General features: G+C 49.5%; 1 long non-coding RNA gene across 3 annotated transcripts in view; it reads left to right on the top strand.

Annotated features, from left to right (window-relative positions):
- The first annotated feature begins 346 nt into the window (after positions 1-346).
- The window catches only part of LOC135182191 (uncharacterized), a 50,333-nt gene continuing 27,776 nt past the window's right edge, over positions 347-22,903 (top strand). For 2 of the 3 annotated variants that reach the window (XR_010305082.1, XR_010305083.1), the window contains exons 1-2: positions 8,625-8,824; positions 18,671-18,766. This is a non-coding gene — a long non-coding RNA (uncharacterized LOC135182191). Of the gene's footprint in view, positions 1,015-8,624; positions 8,825-18,670; positions 18,767-22,903 lie in introns of those variants that run through there. The other variant, XR_010305084.1, reaches the window with a different exon arrangement.

Here is a 22,903-nt window from a genome sequence, read left to right as displayed (position 1 = left end):
GGCCTGAGCAGTGCTGAGCACACCACAGTTCCTCAGCTCTGATTGCATTTCAGCATTTGGGTTTTTTTTTAATTTTGGGAACTTTTTGTGGCTTGAGCATTAAAGAGCTTCAGAATGGTTAAAGCAGCTGAGTTCAGTGCTCAGCTGCTGCCTAATCTGCAGCTGCTCAGCACTGGTAGATATGTAGGTAGTGCTGCATTTTAACACTCAACTTTACCATCTCCCAGCAGCTTCTTCCCTGGCTGTGTGCACCCCAAAGCTCTTGCTCCTAACAGAATCCTGACACAGTGGGGTTCACCAAGACCTGGGGGAGCTTTCAGTCCCCTTGCTAAAGCAGGGTCACCCACAGCAGCTTGTCCAGGATCACAATGTCCAGGTGAGTTTGGAATTTCTCCAGACTAGGAGACTCCACAACCTCTCTGGGCAGCCTGCTCCAGGGCTCCACTACTCTCACACCAAGGAATCCTTTTCCTCCTGTCCATGTGGAACCTCCTGGATTCCAGTTTTTGCCCATTACATTTTGTCCTGTTTCTAGGCACCACTGAGAAGAGCCTAGCCCCATCCTCTTGCCCCCTGCCCTTTAGCTATTGATCAGAATTGAGAAGATCCCTTCTGGGGCTGCTCTTTTCCAGGCTCAACAGCCTCAGGGCTCTCAGTCTTTCCTCTTCACAGAGACTCTCCAGCCCTCTCAGCAGCTTTGTAGCCTCCTCTCAGCTCTCCAGTAGCTCCTTGTGTCTCTTGAACTGGGGAGCCCTACACTGTGAAGTATCTCATACATGAGCTGGTAGAAGGATTTCCAGCAGAGTTTGCAGGTAAGAGCAGATCTGCCCTAAATGGATGCTGGGGCAGGTGGATATTGGTTACATTCTCCTCCAGCATATCTGCACTGGTGCAACTGGAACTCCATCAAGGTACCCTGCAGGAGAGGACTCTGTGACAGAAGGTGTGGCATGGAGACCTGACCTACCTGAGGCTGATGGATCCCTTTCTAAATGCCCACTCCAGCCAAAGAAGGTGAGCAGCAAGTGTGTGTGTATGGGGGGGGTGCTATAAATAAATCAATACATCCCAGAAAAATACAAGATCCTTTAGTTCTCTTCCAGCAGTTTTTGCTCTTGCCCAGTAGTAAAAAACAAATGCTACAAAATTTAAGATGCTTGAAAGGCATCTCAAAGCCCTGCTTGCTGGGACATGACTTCTACCAAGGCTGTGAGGGGATGAGGCACTTAGAGTCATGGTCTAGTAGATTGGATAGGGCTGGGTGCTAGGTTGGGCTAGAAGACCTTGGAGGTCTCTTCCAGCCTGGTTGATTCTATGAGTTAGGTCTTCCCTGACTGTGTTTGTGAGGAATCTCTGCATGGTATCCAAGCTTGAGGGAACAGTGGTGGGAGATTCCTCTTCCAAGTTGTCTCTGAGATCTGCCATTCCTTCATTCCATGATTGAAAGAGCTGAAACAGTTGGGGAATTCTGAGTTCCCCCTCTCTCACTTAACCATTGCATCAGAGCTGCCAAATAGTTGTTCCCTTTCTTTTCCTTCCCCTGTACGAAGCAAGCAGCTCAGCTGCTTCTCTGAGACTATTCATTTTCACCACATCAGGAACTTATTAATTCTTGATGAGAATTCAAGCATTAAGCAATCCTTGATTGAACTCTCCCCTGAGGGAAAGAGGAGGAACTGGGCCAGATTTGCCTTTTGGCTGCTTTGAGCTCTGCCTCCGACTGAACACACACATGGCAACAGTGGTATAAGCAGCCTGCTCAGCTCCAGCTCCACATCAAATGCCATCTTCACAGCTAGTGGAGGGCTCTGAAGACAGTCATTTTGGGGCATGGGTTAATGGGCATGACAGTCTTGGTTTGATGGTCAAATTTGATCTTGCAGGTCTTTTCCAACAAAGTTATTTGATAGACTCCCTGCTACAGGTCCTGTCTGATGAGAGGAAAGTGGCCAGAACCCCTGCAGTGCTCTACCATTGCAGTCCTCTTGTGATAGCCACAGCAGGTAGCAGGGAGAAGAACCCAAAGGTTGCTCTAACAGGGGTCAGGCATGCAAAATGCTGCACCGAGCCCAAGGTGGTTGAAAGGAGGAGGGAAAAATAACAATAATAATAATGATAAGTAGGCAGGTAGGTAGGTAGGCAGGTAGGTAGGTGTGTGTAGGTAGTTGTAAGTAGGTAGGCAGATGGGTAAGTAGGCAGGTAGGTAGTTGTAGGTAGGTAGGCAGGTGGGTAAGTAGGCAGGTAGGTAGGTGTAGGTAGGAAGGTAGTTGTAGGTAGGTAGTCGTGGATAGGTAGGCAGGTGGGTAAGTAGGCAGGTGTAGGTAGGCAGGTAAGTAGTTGTAGGTAAGTAGTCATGGGTAGGTAGGCAGGGGGGTAAGTAGGCAGGTAGGTAGTTGTAGGTAGGTAGTCGTGGGTAGGTAGGCAGGTGGGTAAGTAGGCAGGTAAGTAGTTGTAGGTAAGTAGTCATGGGTAGGTAGGCAGGTGGGTAAATAGGCAGGTAGGTAGTTGTAGGTAGGTAGTCATGGGTAGGTAGGCAGGTGGGTAAGTAGGCAGATAGGTGTAGGCAGGTAGTTGTGGGTAGGTAGGCAGGTGGGTAAGTAGGCAGGTAGGTAGTTGTAGGTAGGTAGTCATGGGTAGGTAGGCAGGTGGGTAAGTAGGCAGATAGGTGTAGGCAGGTAGTTGTGGGTAGGTAGGCAGGTGGGTAAGTAGGCAGGTAGGTAGTTGTAGGTAGGTAGTCATGGGTAGGTAGGCAGGTGGGTAAGTAGGCAGGTAAGTAGTTGTAGGTAAGTAGTCATGGGTAGGTAGGCAGGTGGGTAAATAGGCAGGTAGGTAGTTGTAGGTAGGTAGTCATGGGTAGGTAGGCAGGTGGGTAAGTAGGCAGATAGGTGTAGGCAGGTAGTTGTGGGTAGGTAGGCAGGTGGGTAAGTAGGCAGGTAGGTAGTTGTAGGTAGGTAGTCATGGGTAGGTAGGCAGGTGGGTAAGTAGGCAGATAGGTGTAGGCAGGTAGTTGTGGGTAAGTAGGCAGGTAGGTAGGTGTAGGTAAGTAGTCGTGGGTAGGTAGGCAGGTGGGTAAGTAGGCAGGTAGGTGTAGGTAGGCAGGTAGTTGTAGGTAGGTAGTCGTGGGTAGGTAGGCAGGTGGGTAAGTAGACAGATAGGTCGGCTGGTAGGTAGTTGTAGGTAGGCAGTTGTGGGTAGCTAGGTAGGCAGGCAGGTAGGTAGATAGATCTCATCTTTCAGCTGAGTTTTACTGTGTTACAGCCATACCTTGGGGTCTAGCCAGCAGGGTAAGGATGGAGGAGGATTAAATCATAGAATGTCAGGGGATGGAAGGGACCTTGAAGGATCATCTGGTCCAGCTTCCCTGCCAGAGCAGGATCCCCTAGAACAGATCACACTGGAAAGCATCCAGGTGGGTTTTGAATGTCTCCAGAGAGGAAGACTCCACAACCCCCCTGGGCAGCCTGTTCCAGTGCTCTGTCAACCTCACAAGGAAAAAATTCTTCCTTGGGTTCACGTGGAACCTCCTGTGCCTTAGCTTCCACCCACCACCCCTTATCCTGTCACTGGGCATCACCAAGAAGAGGCTGGCTCCATCCTGCTGGCACTCACCCCTCACATATTTATAGGCATGAACGAGGTCACCCCTTAGTCTGCTCCTCTCCAAGCTCCAAGCCCCAGCTGCCTCAGGCTCTCCTCAGAAGGAAGGTGATTTCCCATTGGAATGGGCTGCCCAGGGAGGTGGTGGAGGCACCGTCCCTGGGGGTCTTCAAGAAAAGACTGCATGAGGCACTTAGTGCCATGGTCTGGTTGATTGGATAGGGCTGGGTGCTAGGTTGGACTGGATGATCTTGGAGGTCTCTTCCAACCTGGCTGAGTCTATGATTCTATGTTCAACTCTCTTAATCAGTTTTGTGGCTCTGCACTGGACTCTCTCAATCAGCTCCTGTCCTTCTTGATCTGGGGGGCCCAAAACTGGACACAATACTCCAGATGAGGCCTCACCAGGGCTAAGAATCAAAGTCATGTCCAAAGTCAAAGGTCTTGAGTCTTCTGCTGTTCTGAAGTGGTGATTGATTTGGACACAAAGCTGTCATATTGCTGCAGCGGGTTCTGAAACGAGGCTGTTCAGTTCCCTATTTTGAAGCTGTTTGCTTCTAGTGGCAATCTTACAAGCATACTGCCTGCACTAAAACCACTGCAAGTCAGGTTTTCAGTCTGAGGTGTCCTCCTGCTTTCATTTAGTCCTGGTATACTGAGGAATTCTGATTTACAGCGTTGACCCACTTCCTCCTAACGGCATCTTGCAGCAGGAGGAAGTTTCCCTGTGAGATTTTTAGAGCTGTTTAGATGAATTTTACTTGACAGCTCCATGTCATTTACTTTATGATTCCCTTGCAATTGGCATTCAATAGCTCCAAGTGCAGGGTGCTGCACTTTGGCCACAACAACCCCATGCAGAGATACAGGCTGGGGTCGGAGTGGCTGAGAGCAGCCAGACAGAGAGGGATCTGGGGGTGCTGATTGATACCTGCCTGAACATGAGCCAGCAGTGTGCCCAGGTGGCCAAGAGAGCCAGTGGCATCCTGGCCTGCATCAGGAATGGTGTGGCCAGCAGGAGCAGGGAGGTCATTCTGCCCCTGTACTCTGCACTGGTTAGACCACACCTTGAGTGCTGTGTTCAGTTCTGGGCCCCCCAGTTTTGGAGGGACATTGAGATGCTTGAGTGTGTCCAGAGAAGGGCGACGAGGCTGGGGAGGGGCCTGGAGCACAGCCCTGTGAGGAGAGGCTGAGGGAGCTGGGGGTGTGCAGCCTGCAGCAGAGGAGGCTCAGGGCAGAGCTCATTTCTGTCTACAACTACCTTCCACCCCTCTGCCTTATCCCAGACTTTGCCTTATGTTCAAGGTGAGTTTGGAGAATTGCCCAGGGCGGTTAGGAAGCAGAGAGATCAGTTACACAGCAGGTTAGAGAGAGAAGGGAGGCAGCCAGAGCCAGAGAGAGCAACTCTGTTATCTCTGTTTGTGTTCTTGTTTTCATCCATCTCAGCAAGCCTCTGAGTGCAGCAGCCATCACCATTGGTTCCTTTTCACAGCCTAGCATCTAATTCCTCCCACTGAAATCTCCCAGCTAGGCTCAAACAAGCACACTGCTAAACTCTGAGAGTGATGGAGTTTTAGCCCCTGGTTTCCCCTGTGAACAGCTCCAGAGGAATCATTTCTTTTCAGGATTTAAAGGGCTGAAAGCAATGCCCAGTTCTTTTTTCCTGCAGACCCTTCACGTTCCAAGTGTGGAGGGCAGTACCCTGACAGTGGCAGCACGCAGAAGGTGATTGATTCTATGGACTGTTGTCCTTCCTCTTCTGGAAGGAGAAGACCTCAATTACAGTATCACAGTATCATCAGGGTTGGAAGAGACCTCACAGATCATCCAGTCCAACCCTTTACCACAGAGCTCAAGGCCAGACCATGGCACCAAGTGCCACGTCCAGTCCTGCCTTGAACAGCTCCAGGGACGGCGACTCCACCACCTCCCCGGGCAGCCCATTCCAGTGTCCAATGACTCTCTCAGGGAAGAACTTTCTCCTCACCTCCAGCCTAAATCTCCCCTGGCACAGCCTGAGGCTGTGTCCTCTTGTTCTGGTGCTGGCCACCTGAGAGAAGAGAGCAACCTCCTCCTGGCCACAACCACCCTTCAGGTAGTTGCAGACAGCAATAAGGTCACCCCTGAGCCTCCTCTTCTCCAGGCTAACCAATCCCAGCTCCCTCAGCCTCTCCTCGTAGGGCTGTGCTCAAGGCCTCTCCCCAGCCTCGTTGCCCTTCTCTGGACACGCTCAAGCATCTCAATGTCCCTCCTAAACTGGGAGGCCCAGAACTGAACACAGCACTCAAGGTGTGGTCTAACCAGTGCAGAGTACAGGGGCAGAATGACCTCCCTGCTCCTGCTGACCACACCATTCCTGATGCAGGCCAGGATGCCACTGGCTCTCTTGGCCACCTGGGCACACTGCTGGCTCACGTTCAGGTGGGTATCAATCAGCACCCCCAGATCCCTCTCTGTCTGGCTGCTCTCCAGCCACTCCGACCCCAGCCTGTATCTCTGCATGGGGTTGTTGTGGCCAAAGTGCAGCACCCTGCACTTGGAGCTATTGAACCCCATCCCATTGGACTCTGCCCATCTGTCCAGGTGGTCAAGGTCCTGCTGCAGAGCCCTTCTGCCTTCCAGTCTCAGCTGGGACAGCATGAATAGCTGAGCAGGAAGGGTAGAAAACACCTAACAAACAAACTGAAGGTCAGTAGGGGACTGAGGGAGCACTTCAAATGAAGATGTCAGCAATGAAATGGAAATGTATCCATTCTACTGACCTGTATGAGCAGCTGAGAGAAGCTGGAGCTGGTCACTTCTACCCATAGCAATTTAATTAAATTGGTATTGCTTGCAGGAAATAGAATATTGAACACAACAATTAATGGCTCTTTCTATGCTTTTGGAAGGAGCAAGTGGGCAGAAGGCACAGGGAAATTGCACTTAGAGCAGAGTGCAGTCCCCTGGTGGGTTCCAGGCAATTAAAACAAATGACCCATCAGTGTCTGAGTTCAGTGTTCTAATAGCTGAAATAGAAGATGGGGCACTTGGTCATGTCTGATAGGAAAACAAATCCCACAGTGTAGTTTTCAATCTGTTTGGCAGTGTGCAAGTGTGGGGTAGGAGGAAATGTAGCCCACCTGGACTGCAGCAAAGTCTTTGACACTGTCTGCCACAACAAGCTCCTAGCCAAGCTGGCAGCTCATGGCTTAGACAGATTCACTCTGTGCTGGGTCAAGAACTGGCTGGATGGCAGAGCCCACAGAGTGGTGGTGAATGGTGCCACATCCAGTTGGCAGCCAGTCACTGGTGGTGTTCCCCAGGGATCAGTGCTGGGCACAGTCCTGTTCAATATCTTTATTGATGATCTGGATGAGGGGACTGAGTCCAGCATCAGTAAGTTTGCAGATGACACCAAGCTAGGAGCAGCTGTGGAGCTGTTGGAAGGTAGGAGAGCCCTGCAGAGGGACCTGGCCAGGCTGGATGGGTGGGCAGAGGCTAATGGGATGAGACTGAACAAGGCCAAGTGCAGGGTTCTGCACTTTGGCCACAACAACCCCAAGCAGTGCTACAGGCTGGGAACTGAGTGGCTGAGAGCAGCCAGGAAGAGAGGGACCTGGGGGTACTGGTAGAGAGTAGGCTGAGGATGAGGCAGCAGTGTGCCCAGGTGGGCAGCAGAGCCAATGGCATCCTGGGCTGGCTCAGGAATAGTGTGGGCAGTAGGACAAGTGCCCCTGTGCTCAGCACTGCTCAGGCCACACCTTGAGTGCTGTGTCCAGTTCTGGGCTCCTCCATTCAAGAGAGATGTTGAGGTGCTGGAAGGTGTCCAGAGAAGGGCAACAAGGCTGGGGAGGGGCCTGGAACACAAACCCTATGAGGAGAAGCTGAGGGAGCTGGGGTTGTTTAACCTGGGGAAGAGGAGGCTCAGGGCAGAGCTCATTGCTGCCTACAACTCCCTGAAGGGAGGCTGTAGCCAGGTGGGGTTGGGCTCTTCTCCTAGGCAAGCAGCAACAGAACAAGGGGACACAGTCTCAAGATGTGCCAGGGCAGGTCTAGGCTGGCTGTTAGGAGGAAGTTGTTGTCAGAGAGAGTGATTGGCATTGGAATGGGCTGCCCAGGGAGGTGGTGGAGTTGCTGTCCCTGGAGGTGTTGAAGCCAAGCCTGGATGAGTGACTTAGTGCCATGGTCTGGTTGATTGGCTAAGGCTGGGTGCTAGGTTGGGCTGGATGATCTTGGAGGTCTCTTCCAACCTGGTTGAGTCTTTGATTCTCTGAGATAGGCTTAAGGGAGGAGCAGGAGGAGAACTGCAGCATCACTAGGTCCTCCCTTTGGAGAAATAGATATGTAAGCTCTCAAGTGTGAGATTATCCTTGGTTGCTTCTTAAAGGCTGTAGCTGCCTTTTCCCTGCCTGAAGATGCATTGCACCCAGCAGAAAGAAGCTCTATATTAGAGCCCATCTCCATGGCAAGAGAGTAATTGATCATGGAACGAGAAGTTAGGGGTTGCTTGGTGCAGAGAACCACGGTTTGGTTATGTCTGCTATGTGCTAATGGGAGGGAGAAAAGAACCCAGCCTCAACAATTTATTTACTCCTCTCCAAAAAGAAAAAATCCAATCCAATTGCAGAAAGATGAAGACAACAAAGCTCCCTTAATTCCTGCCCCCTCTCTCCCCTGCTGGCAAAAGGCTCCGTAACAAATGGTGAGCAGGGTGATGAGGAGCATGTAGAGAATAGGAATGAGAGGATGAACATGGTTAAGATTGACAAGCAAAAGAGCTTGAGAAAATGTATGGCCAGCAAGTTTAAACCCACTTCACAACATCCCTTCAAGCTGACAGGAGGGGGGGGGGGAGAAGTTTAACAAGTTGCAGCAGTCTATTTGCAGCTAGGAACAGCCCTGCCAGTGCATCTGTCCCTTTGCAGGCAGAGGAGCACAGAGATGCAGTTGCCTCACAGGAGGGAATCATTTATAGCCCAGCAGTGATTAAGAGCCAGATAAATGGCAGCTGTGATGGTTAGGCTCTGTTAAACCAGTAAGTCTGGGTGGCTGGCACCTAGTAAGGAGCTGGCTGAGCTACTCTTTGGAGCATTAATATTTATTTTTTAATAGGTCTGGGAAGTTTCAATGGGCTGGGGAAAAGCTTCTATTCTTCCATGGCTTAAAAAGGGTAAATAGGGTGAGCTGAGTAATTACAAGCCTGTCAGATGAGCCTTCAATCAATGTGTGTGTCACAGCACCAAAGGTAAGGTCATACATCTAAAGATAGTGAATGTAGCTGATACTTGCAGAAGAGGAGGTTTTAGCCTAAGCAGCAGCATGCAATAGGAGAGCACTGAACAGCTCTAGGGGGAAAAGCTCTTCTCTCTTTCTCTGTGCTGTGGGGGAACTCCACATGGCAGTGCTGCTGCCCTGTTTTTTGCTGTCCACACTTTGTGGAACTGCTTGGAAATTCAGGGAGAGCTTAGGAGAAATTCACTAGAATGATTAAAGCCTTCACAATCCAGCCCCATAAAATGATGTCTGATTGAGCCACAGGGAAGAGGCAAAGGACTTCCCTGATCTGTCTCTAATGATCTGTGCTGGGATGATACTGGCAGAAGATGCAGTGAGTGCAGCTTGAAGACAGAAAGCTCAGGCTATGGGCAGTGTCTGCAGTGCTGACTAATTACTTGATGGGATAAATTAGGGTGGTGGCAAGTTTCCACCACTGGGTTTCTTTGTGATGCTCTCAGGTTGCTTTGTAAAAATCTCACCTCTAGTGCAACCATCACTGGTGGCCTTTGAGCTGGAGGAGACCTGTTCTTCTTCTGGGCAGCCTGATCTAGCTGAGGATGGCCTTGCTTGCTGCAGGGAGGGGTGGACTAGATGACTTTCAGTATCTGAAGGGGCCCTACAAAAAAGATGGGGAAGGACTTTTCAGGCTATCAGGGAGTGACAGGGCTAAGAGTAATGGAGCAAAGCTGGAGATGGGTAGGTTCAGGCTGGTTGTGAGGAAGAAGTTCTTCAGCATGAGAGTGGTGAGAGCCTGGCATGGATTGCCCAGGGAGGTGTTTGAGGCCAGGCTGGACGAAGCTGTGGCCAGCCTGCTCTAGGGTAGGGTGTCCCTGGGCATGGCAGGGGGATTGGAACTGGATGATTCTTGTGCTCCCTTCCAACCCTGACTGATTCTATGACTTTCTTAGGTCCCTTCTGACCCAGGCTGTGCTATGAATGGGCTGTATCAAGAGAAATGTGGGCAGCAGGGTGAGGGAAGCAATCCTCTCATTCTACTCCATGCTAATGAGACCCCACCTGGAGCACTGTGTACTTTAATGATATTGCATTCAGGTTTTCCAACAATATAATCTTTAGGGCAACATCTTTCATGGTCTTCTGAGAGACAGCTCAGCCAGGGGAACACAGAGCAGAAAAGGAATGAAATGGTTTGCCCAAGGAATTTGGACTAAGCATGGAGAAAACCTGTTTGGATTGGTTTGGTGGCTTTTTTCTCTCCATATGAATAACTTAATATTATAATTAGATATAGTATAGTTCTGGAGACACTTTATTGATGGTATAGATAAGATTACTTTATAATGTAATGTTGTAACTATATATGACATAGTTCTGGATTGCCTATAGTTAAGATGTGCCAGGGCAGGTTCAAGATGGATGTTAGGAAGAGATTCTTCATGGAAAAAGTGATTAGCATTGGAGTGGGCTGTACAGGGAGGTGGTGGAGTCATCATCACTAGAAATGCATAAAAGGAGGCTGGATGAGGCACTTAGTGCCACAGGTTAATTAGAAGGGTTAGGTGATAGGTTGGACTCAATGATCCTGGAGGTCTCTTCCAACCTGCTTCATTCTGTGATTCTGTAAGATAGATGTAATAGAATATTATAACTATCTATAATACAGTTCTGGAGCCCCTTAGTACAAGAGGGATATGGAGGGGCTGGAAGGAGTCCAGAGAAGGGCCACGAGGATGAGCAGAGGGCTGGAGCTGCTCTGCTGTGCAGAGAGACTGAGGGAGTTGGGATTGTTCAGTCTGGAGAGGAGTAGGCTCCCAGGTGACCTTCTTGTGGCCTTCCACTATCTTAAGGGGGCTGCAAGAAAGCTGGGGAGGGACTTTTTATGCTGTCAGTTAGTGATAGGAGTGGGAGGAATGGAACAGAGCTGGAGATGGGTAGGTTCAGGCTGGATGTGAGGAAGAAGTTGTTCAGCATGAGGGTGGTGAGAGCCTGGAATGGGTTGCCCAGGGAGGTGGTGGCAACCTCATCCCTGGAGGTGCTTAAGGCCAGGCTGGCTGAGGATCTGGACAGCCTGATCTAGTGTGAGCCTGGAATGGGTTGCTCAGGGAGGTGGTGGCAACCTCATCCCTGGAGGTGCTTAAGGCCAGGCTGGATGAGGATCTGGACAGCCTGATTGAGTGTGAGCCTGGAATGGGTTGCCCAGGGAGGTGGTTGAGGCCAGGCTGGCTGAGGCTGTGGCCAGCCTGATCTAGGATAGGGTGTCCCTGGGCATGGCAGAGGGGTTGGAACTGGCTGATCCTTGGGGTCCCTTCCAACCCTGCCTGATTCTATCATACTAGGATAGGATTTGCCTGGTGTGCAGGGCTGCAGGTGGTGGTCATTGCAGATGTGAAGAATGTTGTTTCTGTCCATGACCTTTGCATGTCAAAAGAGTTTTGTTGCTGACTGGCTGAGGATGAACCTGGTGGGTTGGAGGCATGGCCCTCAACCCTGAACAACACTTTAGTGTCTGGTTTGCAAACTCTCAGTCACTTGACAGCTTTGGTACATTGCTTCTACCTCCAGAAGGTTCACTATCACAGAATGACAGAATTATCCAGGTTGGAAAAGACCTTTGAGGTCTTTGAGTCCAACTGTGCCTCAGTGAGCAGAGTTCTCAGCAGGGCCTCTGGAGCTGGAGCCACCCCTCTGGAGGAATGAGAGACAGACACCTGCAATAAAATGTCCAATTAATGGTTGACCCTTCAGGTGGCCAAATTGTGTTTGCTCACCGAGCTCAGAGGCCATTCCTCCATGAACTCCTCTATTATTTATAGCTGTCCAAATAGCCACACAAGCTACAAGGCTATTTTTTTTGGGAAGGTACAAGGGAAATCTAAATTGAAGCCTATTTTTAGCACCTCTCCTGGAGGCCAGGATGTGCACAAGTGTCCATGGGCTCTGCAAAGCCTGCAAATGTTTTCCAGCTAGAATCTGGCTTTAATTCTCTTCAGAAAGCCATCACTTTCTGGTTGTAAAGCAACCACTGAAAGCTGCTGCTGGTTTCTAACTTCATTTCTTCTCTTAATTAGCTGACAGAATTAAGAGCAATATCCTCCATGGTTTACCCTTTTAGTTATCTCTTGGACCTCCTGTATGGCACTACTTTTGGCTTCTAGGAGCAGGGATGAAGCATGAATCATTTAATTTGCCTTTTTTTTTGGGGGGGGGGGGAGGTGTTAGGTTTCTGATTTGATGTTGTAAAAGAAACTGCCAATACCTTCAGGGGAAAAGAAATAGAAATCCTAAAGTGCTGGAGGAACTTAGCATGGAAGAGCTTATAGGGGGGTAATAGGCAGTTGAATATGGGGAGGGCTTTTGGGGGTGGTCATAGGCAGCTGAATATGGGGAGGGCTTTTGGGGGTGGTAATAGGCAGCTGAATATGGGGAGGGCTTCTGGGGGTGGTAATAGGCAGCTGAATATGGGGAGGGCTTTTGGGGGTGGTCATAGGCAGCTGAATATGGGGAGGGCTTTTGGGGGTGGTAATAGGCAGCTGAATATGGGGAGGGCTTCTAGGGGTGATAATAGGCAGCTGAATAAGGAGAGGACTTTTTAGGGGTGGTAATAGGCAGCTGAATATGGGGAGGGCTTTTGGGGGTGGTAATAGGCAGCTGAATATGGGGAGGGCTTTTAGGGGTGGTAATAGGCAGCAGAATGTGGGGAGGGCTTTTGGGGGTGGTAATTGGCAGCTGAATATGGGAAGGGCTTTTGGGGGTGGTAATAGGCAGCTGAATATGGGGAGGGCTTTTGGGGGTGGTAATAGGCAGCTGAATATGGGGAGGGCTTCTGGGGGTGGTAATAGGCAGCTGAATATGGGGAGGGCTTTTTAGGGGTGGTCATAGGCAGCTGAATATGGGGAGGGCTTTTGGGGGTGGTCCTAGGCAGCTGAATATGGGAAAGGCTTTTGGGGGTGGTCATAGGCAGCTGAATATGGGGAGGGCTTTTGGGGGTGGTAATAGGCAGCTGAATATGGGGAGGGCTTTTGGGGGTGGTAATAGGCAGCTGAATATGGGGAGGGCTTTTGGGGGTGGTAATAGGCAGCTGAATATGGGGCAGCAGTGTGCCCAGGCAGCCAAGAAGGCCAATGGCATCCTGGCTTGGATTGAAAATGCTGTGGCCAGCAGGAGCAAGGAGGTGATTGTCCTCTTGGACTGGGCTCTGGTGAGGCCACACCTTGAGTGTTGTGCTCAGTTTTGGGCACTGCAATACAAAGAGATGTGGAGGTGCTGGAGCAGGTCCAGAGGAGAGCAATGAAGCTGGGGAAGGGCCTGGAGAATAAATCTGGTGAGGAGTGACTGAGGGAGCTGGGGAGGGTTAATTTGAAACAGGAAGCTGAGGGCAGACCTCATTGCTGTCTACAGCTACCTGAAGGGACATTGTGGAGAGGCTGCTGCTGGGCTCTGCTCACAAGGAATTGGAGATAGAACAAGGGGGAATGGCCTCAAGCTGGGGAGATTTAGATTGGACATGAGGAAAAAGGTTTTCAGGGAGTGAATGGTCAGGGACTGAAATGAGCTATACAGGGAGGTGGTGGAGTCCCCAACCCCGGCTGTGTTTAAAGGTGGTTTGGATGTGGTGCTTGGGGCTATGGTTTAAGGTGAATCTTGTAGAGTAGGGTTCTAGGTTGGACTTGGTGCTCCTGAGGGGCTTTGCCAACCTGCATGTTTCTGTGATTCTGTGACTTCTAGAGGCTGCAGTTAGCTCATCTGGGATATTACTGTCTTGATTTTTTCAGCTGCAGTTAAGCAGATGAGAAGTGGAAAGAGTGGAGATCATGAGGATGGGGCTAGACTCCTTTTGGTGGTGCCCAGTGGTGGGGCAAGAGCTAATGGGGGCTGGACTCCTTTTGGTGGTGCCCAGTGATGGGGCAAGAGCTAATGGGGGCTGGACTCCTTTTGGTGGTGCCCAGTGATAGGGCAAGAGCTAATGGGGGCTGGGCTCCTTTTGGTGGTTCCCAGTGATGGGGCAAGAGCTAATGGGGGCTGGACTCCTTTTGGTGGTGCCCAGTGATGGGGCAAGAGCTAATGTGGGCTGGACTCCTTTTGCTGGTGCCCAGTGATGGGGCAAGAGCTAATGGGGGCTGGACTCCTTTTGGTGGTGCCCAGTGATGGGGCAAGAGCTAATGGGGGCTGGACTCCTTTTGGTGGTGCCCAGTGATGGGGCAAGAGCTAATGGGGGCTGGACTCCTTTTGGTGGTGCCCAGTGGTGGGGCAAGAGCTAATGTGGGCTGGACTCCTTTTGGTGGTGCCCAGTGGTGGGGCAAGAGCTAATGGGGGCTGGACTCCTTTTGGTGGTGCCCAGTGGTGGGGCAAGAGCTAATGTGGGCTGGACTCCTTTTGGTGGTGCCCAGTGATGGGGCAAGAGCTAATGGGGGCTGGACTCCTTTTGGTGGTGCCCAGTGGTGGGGCAAGAGCTAATGGGGGCTGGACTCCTTTTGGTGGTGCCCAGTGATGGGGCAAGAGCTAATGGGGGCTGGACTCCTTTTGGTGGTGCCCAGTGATGGGGCAAGAGCTAATGGGGGTGAACCAGAGCACAGGAGATTCCACTTAAGGAAAAACTTCTTTACTTTAAGGGTGATGGAGTACTGGAACAGGCTGCCCAGAGAGGTTGTGGACTCCTCTGAAGAGATCCCAGACTACCCTGGACATTGTGATCCTGGGCAAGCAGCCATGGGTGACTCTGCCTTAACAGTGAGGTTGGACAAGGTGATCCTTAGAGGTCCCTTCCAACCTTCATCCTCCTGAGACTCTTTGAAAAGCAATGGTGTGGGAAGAAAGATGCTTTGGATGCTTCTTTCCATGTACAGCTTTGTTTTGGTTTTGAATGTAAGTGTTCCTGGAGTATTTTTAAGCAAAGAGTTACCTTTTTTTTTTAAACATTTGGAGGGCTTGAGTGACATTTCAGATTGGAATTTAAATCAATATCCTCTATTTTTGAAGGATTACAACTAAATGAGGTCCATAGAAAAAAAAACCCAACCTCTAGGTTTCAATTTTTGTAGTACAATTCCCTTCTCCTTTTCCTCATTCTCCCCTAGATTGAGCCTTTTGATCTTTCACTTAATTCCCAGACAGGTAAAAGTTTAATATTGGTATTTCCCACAAAATAGGCCAACATTTGGGTTTTTAGCTACTGGTAAGAAAAGAAGATCCTTCAGGAGGCTGAAGTCCCCTGGTGCCTCAGACAATCAGAGTAGTGCAAGGCTGTGCTGAAAGTACAAACAGCTCCAATGGGCTCTGACAACTCATTTGTCTCACACCTGCTGTGCTGAGGGGACATTCTGCTGCAGCCTCTAGCATATGTTTGCTTCCAGAAATTCACTTTCCCAGGTTCTCTTTGACTTTCCCTTTCCTCTTTTCCTTCTCTTTTTTTTTCCTTAAAAGAATTGTCTCTGGAGCTTTCTTAATTCATTCTCAATTCTGGAGCTTAATTCATTGTGTTTGTTATGTTATTAACATAGGTACTGGACAGTCTCATGTGCAAAAAGTCTGTGATGGCTACTAGCAAATATTTGAGAGTCTGATTGGGCTCTTCACTAGGAATGATAACTTAATTTCTGCTCATCTGAAGATGGGCTGCTCACAGATGCTCGTGGCATGGATAGGTGGATAATTTGCTGGGTTAAAAGCTGGCTAGATAGAGGGGTGGTGAATGGAAGTAAAGCCAGTTGCTGGCTGATCACTATTGGTGTTCCCCAGGGCTCAGTATTGGAGCCAGTCTTGTTTAATATCATTATCATAGAATCAAGAGACCTCCAAGACTATCCAGTCCAACCTATCATCCAGCCCTGTCCAATCATTAAATCGACCAGGCTGGAAGAGACCTCCAAGATCATCCAGTCCAATCTACCACCTAGCCCTTTCCAATCATAGAATCAACCAGGTTAGAAGAGATCTCTAAGATTGTCCAGTCCAATCTATCACTCATCCCTATCCAATCACAGAATCAATCAGGTTGAAAGAGACCTCCAAGATCATCTAGTCCAATGTATCACTTAGCCCTATCCAATCATAGAATCAACCAGATTGGAGGAGACCTCCAAGATCATCCAGTCCAACCTATCACTCAGTTCTATCCAATCATAGAATCAAGCAGGTTGGAAGAGATCTCCAAGATCATCCAGGCCAACCTAGCACCCAGCCCTGGCCAAACAACCAGACCATGGCACTAAGTGCCTCATCCAGGCTTTGCTTGAACACCTCCAGGGATGGTGACTCCATCACCTCCCTGGGCAGCCCATTCCAATGCCAATCACTCTCTCTGCCAACAACTTCCTCCTAACATCAGTGAGGGGATTGACTGCATCCTCAGTAAGACTGCAGGTGACCAACCCTGACTGATTCTATGAAATCATAGTTCAAGTTACTGTGGACACAAAAATGTGTTCTCTGATAAGCTCTGAGCCCTCCTTCTCAGCTCCCAAGTCCTAAAAGAAACCCAAACCAGACAAAATACACTCTTTAACTTTTTTAATCTGCTTTCTGTAATTGAGCAAAGCTAAGATCCATTTTTTTTGGGGGGGTGAGACATATGGAAGCCACTTTTAAAAGGGTTCCTGATGATGGCTTCATGATTGTAATCTGTACATATTTTGAGTGCTGTCAGGCTGTCTTTGGGTGGTGCCAGGCTGTCTTTGGGTGGTGCTGGTGTGAAGAGAACATTAATTGGCAGATGACTGTGAGAGGCAGGGGGGGCTGTAATTTCATTTAGGAGCTCTGCTTCCTGCTTGGATCACATGGGAGTGAATGAGCAGAAACTCAAGATGAAGTTTTTGATCACAAACCCACAAGTCTCTTGGCTTTCTTAATGTTATGGGCAATGAATAGCTCAGGGAAACAAATAAAAGGGACTGCTTTGCCACTTCAGGGTCTATTAGAATCATAGTGATAGAATCAGTCAGGCTTGGCCCTGCCTATGGTGGGGGTTGGAACTGGATCATCTTTGAGGTCTTTTCCAACCTTAAACCATTCTATGATTCTAACTCTAAGGCCCTAATTGTAACCCTAATCCTAAAGGCATCTTATCCCTAACCCCTCACCCTTCCCATCCCTCCCTTCCCCAATCTGCTTCTCCCTCCCTTTGCACAGGATAGGTTGTTTTTTCTCTCCCTTTGCACAGGATAGGTTGTTTTTTCTCTCCCTTTGCACAGGATAGGTTGTTTTTTCTCTCCCTTTGCACAGAGTAGGTTGTTTCTTCCCTCCCTTTGCACAGGATAGGTTGTTTCTTCCCTCCCTTTGCACAGGGTAGGTTGTTTTTTCTCTCCCTTTGCACAGGATAGGTTGTTTCATCCCTCCATTTGCACAGGGTAGGTTGTTTTCTCCCTCCCTTTGCACAGAGTAGGTTGTTTCATCCCTCCCTTTGCACAGGATAGGTTGTTTCTTCCCTCCCTTTGCAGAGGGTAGGTTGTTTCTTCCCTCCCTTTGCAGAGGGTAGGTTGTTTCTTCCCTCCCTTTGCACAGGATAGGTTGTTTTTTCTCTCCCTTTGCACAAGGCAGTCTGTTTTCTCCTTCCCTTTGCACAGGGTAGGTTGTTTTCTCCCTCCCTTTGCACAGGGTAGGTTGTTTCTTCCCTCCCTTTGCACAGGGTAGGTTGTTTCTTCCCTCCCTTTGCACAGGGTAGGTTGTTTCTTCCCTCCCTTTGCACAGGGTAGGTTGTTTCTTCCCTCCCTTTGCACAGGGTAGGTTGTTTCCTCCCTCCCTTTGCACAGGGTAGGTTGTTTCTTCCCTCCCTTTGCACAGAGTAGGTTGTTTCCTCCCTCCCTTTGCACAGGGTAGGTTGTTTCCTCCCTCCCTTTGCACAGGGTAGGTTGTTTCTTCCCTCCCTTTGCACAGAGTAGGTTGTTTCCTCCCTCCCTTTGCACAGGGTAGGTTGTTTCATTCCTCCCTTTGCACAGGGTAGGTTGTTTCTTCCCTCCCTTTGCACAGGGTACGTTGTTTCCTCCCTCCCTTTGCACAGGGTAGGTTGTTTCTTCCCTCCCTTTGCACAGGGTAGGTTGTTTTCTCCCTCCCTTTGCACAGGGTAGGTTGTTTCTTCCCTCCCTTTGCACAGGGTAGGTTGTTTCTTCCCTCCCTTTGCACAGGGTAGGTTGTTTCTTCCCTCCCTTTGCACAGGGTAGGTTGTTTCTTCCCTCCCTTTGCACAGGGTAGGTTGTTTCTTCCTTCCTTGCATATTTTCCTCGTGGGAATCCAGCATATTCCATAAGATTGGAGCAGGGGGGGAGTAGATGGGTGTTTTTTTTGCTGCTGCAGCATATACAGCAATGGAAGAAAATCAGCTGAGTAAACCAGAAACCTGCTCTCTGTTTCCTACCCAAATCACAGAACCAGTCAGGGTTGGAAGGGACCACGAGAATCATCCAGTTCCAACCCCACTAGGTTTCTTTACACCTCACACTAGGTCAGGCTGGCCAGAGCCTCATCCAGCCTGGCCTTAAACACCTCCAGGCATGGGGTCTCAACTACCAAACTGGGCAACCCATTCCAGGCTCTCACCACTCTCATGGTGAAGAACTTCCTCCTCAGCTGAAGAAATACAGTGGCAGATTTCTTGTACTATCTGGACACCACCTGCCTGGGCAACCTGTTCATATTGACCAGCAGTAAATGAGTTTCAAAGCAGTGTCAGTCACAGAGGACCCCTGCAGCAGCTCTGTGGTGTGGCATGTGGAACTGTGATGTTCTGGAGCTAAAACTGGAAGATCAGGAGAATGGGAGTGGAGGGGGTGCCTGTGTACCACCATGGGGTCCTCTGCTGCTGCCTAGGATGAGTTGGGTCTCCTCTGTTGTGCTTAATTATGAAACCTTTGTTCTCCTTCAGCAAAGAACAGGATGAGAAAGAAACTTGGCAGTAGGAAGACAAGAGAAGACTGCCAGCCCTGAGATCCTGACCTGGACCTTGGCCAAGCTGTGCAAGGTCAGTACCACGTTCATCTCTCACTCTTCATGCAGGCAGCATCTCCTGGTGAGCGCTGTGCCGGCGATCAAAGCGCGCGCAGCAGGCGTGCAGCTCAGGTTCAAAGCCTCTAGCCACGTCTCTCATTTCTGCATGAATATATTCCTTCTATTTTATCCTCTGCTAGTTATTATTTTTTACTGTTCCTATTTTCCCTGGAAGGTGGTAATTATTGCATGTTCATGCCTCAGTCATTAGCAATTGAAGCGATCATGTCGTACTGGGCGGCTTTGAGCGCTGCGGAGAGTGTTCACCTGGGATGTCTCTGCTGCTCAATACCCCTTTGTGGCAAAGAGAGGTGTTGGGTGTAGGCACAGGTCTAGTTTGAGACTGAATTATCTGAGCAGTGCTCTCAAGCATCTCATGATGCATCTCATGGTGCTGGGGTTGTTTAGCCTGGAGAAGCAGAGGCTCAGGGGTGACCTGATGGCTGTCTACGACTACCTGAAGGGAGGTTGGGGCCAGGTGGGGTTGGGCTCTTCTGCCAGGCAAGCAGCAACAGAACAAGGGGACACAGTCTAAAGTTGTGCTGGGGAAGGCATAGGCTGGGTGTTAGGAGTTTGTTCCCAGAGAGAGTGATTGGCATTGGAATGGGCTGCCCAGGGAGGTGCTGGAGTTGCCATCCCCAGAGGTGTTGAAGCAAAGCCTGGCTGGGGCACTTAGTGCCATGGGTTAGTTGACTGGATTGGGCACTTAGTGACCTGGTCAAGCTGATTGGCTAGAGCTGGGTGCTAGGTTGAACTGGATGAGCTTGGAGGTCTCTTCCAAGCTGGTTGATTCTATGACTTGTTGCACAGGTGGGATAATGGCAGGTCTCAGTTTTTGGGCGTGCATGGCTTTGTTTCACCTGAAGAGAGATTTTACAGCACAGGACACAGCTCTCAATCCATGCCATGAAAAGAAAGGGTATTTGCTTGGAGAAGCCTGAGCAGGGAGATTGTTTACAGAGAGGGTGGTGAGACACTTGAACATGTTGCTCAGGGAGGATGCAGATTCCCCCTTGCTGAAGACCACAGTTTCACAGAGTGTTAGAAGGGACATCCAGAGATATTTGAGTCCAACTCAGCCTGCAAGAGTTGGGGCTCTTCAGCCTGGAGAAGAGAAGGCTTTGAGGACACCTCATAGTAGCCTTCCAGCATCTGAAGGAGGACTACAGGAAGCCCGAGAAGGGACTATTTACAAGGCCTTGTAATGCCAGGATGAGGAGTAATGAGTTTAAAATGGCAGAGGGGAGATTCAAACTGGATGTTAGGAAGTTCTCTCCAGTGAGGGTGATGAAACAGTGGCACAGGTTGCCCAAGGAGGTTGAGGTCTTTGTGATCTTTGATCACTTTCTGTACTTCTGTGATCCACAACCTCCCTGGAGATGTTCAAGGTTAGGTTGGAGGAGGCTCTGGGAGACCTGTTGGTGAGGGGCTTGGAACTAGATTATCTTTAAGGCCCTATCTAATCCAAACTATTCTGTCATGCTGTAAGGTGCATCTGGGTTGTCTGTACTACCCATGACTATATGTGGTTGCACTGACCCTACAGTCTTATCTCCAAGGCTGTGAGATGCTTGAAGCTGGTGGAAATTCTTTTGGGTTCTCCTCAAGCTCCTAAAGTTAGTAGAGCAGAGACAATCCCCTTTACAGCAGGATCATTTCCAGGATAATTCTTGAGGAGTTTATTATGTCACAGAGGTGTCATTACAAGACTCAGCAGTCATAGAATCAACCAGGTTGGAAGAGACCTCCAACATCAGCCAGTCCAACCTAGCACCCAGCCCTAGCCAGCCAACTAGACCATGGCACTAAATGCCTTATCCAGGCTTTGCTTGAACACCTCCAGGGATGGCAACTCCACCACCTCCCTGGGCAGCCCATTCCAATGCCAATCACTCTCTCTGACAACAACTTCCTCCTGACATCCAGCCTAGACCTCCCCCAGCATCACTTGAGACTGTGTCCCCTCATTCTGTTCCTGGTTGCCTGGCAGAAGAGCCCAACCCCACCTGGCTACAGCCTCCCTTCAGCTAATTGTAGACAGAAACGAGGTCATCTTAATACAGATTTAGCACCCACAAAGGCAGGACGAGGAGGAGACACCAGTTACCTCTTTCCAGCCATTTGTTTCCAGTAGTTAAGCTGAAGTATGCTAACAGAACCCTTATTGATTAGCTTTCAGGATAAAAAAGTAGGTATGTTTGCACAGATATGGTCAGCATCATTGCATATTGACTAAGTGTATTAAAGACAGATAAGATGCAGCTGTGATAGGCACAGCCTCATGTCTGGAGCAATGGCTTTTAATTCCATTTGTTCTTAAAGTGAGCACAGCAGCACTCAAGAGCCTGAGCCCTTCTGTGCACCTGCCTGATCAGCAGTTGAATCTCGTAGTTTCATGATATTGCATTCAAGTTCTTCCAACAATATAATCTTCAGAGCAACATCTTTGATGATTTTCTGAGAGAAAGCTCAGCCAAGGGAACACAGAGCAGAAAAGGAATGAAATGGTTTGCCCAAGGAATTTGGACTAAGCATGGAGCAAACCTGTTTGGATTGGTTTGGTGGTTTTTTCTCATCCTAGGTTAGGGTGGAGCCCTCCCCTGGTAGAATAAACTCACCACAACACAGATTTTTTTCTGTGGAAAGTCAGGGAAAGATGCAATTGTATTTCTTATAGTGTAAGTATGACAGTATAAAGAGAAATCACTAGAGTAAAACAAGTATAATAACCTTAAGGAAGATGGGGAAGGGGTCATAGAATCATAGAATCAACCAGGTTGGAAGAGACCTCCAAGATCATCGAGTCCAACCTAGCACCCAGCCCTAGCCAGTCAACTAGACCATGGCACTGAGTGCCATGGGTCAAGTCATGGCAAAGCAGCCAAAACAGCAGCCAGGGAAGATAGCAGGCAGGCAGAGCTCAAGCAGCAGAAGCCAGCAAGAGGAAAGAACAAGCTGTGCTTCTAGGCATAAAGCTCTTGATGCTCCAAAGAAATTGTATTTACTTACCCAGTGTTGCCATTCTATGGCCCATCCCTGGAATGTTCACCTCTCCTCTATGTCTGAGCTAGAAAATCAACTCAAACTGCCACATTTCCCCACATTAATAATCTAATATTATAGCTATATATAACATAGTTCTGGAGACACTTCATTGATTATATAGACAGTACTATATCAAGAGAAGTAAGAGAAGTTTGGCCAGCAAGGCAAGAGAGGGGATTCTCCCCCTTTACTCTGCTCTCATCAGACCCCAACTGGGATCCTGTGTGCAGTTCTGGAGCCCCCAGCACCAGAAGGACATGGAATTGAGTGCTGTGTCCAGTTCTGGGCCCCTCAATTCAAGAGGGATGTTGAGGTGCTGGAACATGTCCAGAGAAGGGCAGCAAAGCTGGTGAGGGGCCTGGAGCACAAATCCTATGAGGAGAGGTTGAGGGAGCTGGGGGTGTTTAGCCTGGAGAAGAGGAGGCTCAGGGGTGATCTTATTACTGTCTACAGCTACCTGAAGGGACATTGTTGCCAGGTGGGGGGTGGCCTCTTCTCCCAGGCAACCAGCAATAGAACAAGGGGACACAGCCTCAAGTTGTGCCAGGGTAGGTATAGGCTGGATGTTAGGAAGAAGTTCTTCACAGAGAGAGTGATTTCCCATTGGAATGGGCTGCCCAGGGAGGTGGTGGAGGCACCGTCCCTGGGGGGTCTTCAAGAAGAGCCTGGATGAGGCACTTAGTGCCATGGTCTGGTTGACTGGATAGGGCTGGGTGCTAGGTTGGACTGGATGATCTTGGAGGTCTCTTCCAACCTGGTTGATTCTATGATTCTGTGATTCTATGAATTGCTGGAGCCAGTCCAGAGGAGGGCCACAAAGATGCTCAGAGGGCTGCAGCAGCTCTGCTATGAGGGCAGGCTACAAGAGTGTGGGCTCTTCATTCTGGAGAAGAAAAGGATTCAAGGAGACTGTATAGTGGCCTGCCAGTATCTGAAGGGGGCTACAGGAAGGCTGGGTAGGGAATATTGACAAGGTCTTGTAATGACAGGACATTGGGGAATGGGTTTAAACTAGCAGAGGGGAGATTTAGACTAGATGTTAGGAGGAAGTTCTTTACAGTGAGGA

Source organism: Pogoniulus pusillus, chromosome 16, assembly GCF_015220805.1.
Source record: "Pogoniulus pusillus isolate bPogPus1 chromosome 16, bPogPus1.pri, whole genome shotgun sequence".
NCBI classification, from domain to species: Eukaryota; Metazoa; Chordata; class Aves; order Piciformes; family Lybiidae; genus Pogoniulus; species Pogoniulus pusillus.
Note: the sequence above shows the minus strand (reverse complement) of the source record. Positions and strands in the feature narration are given on the sequence as shown.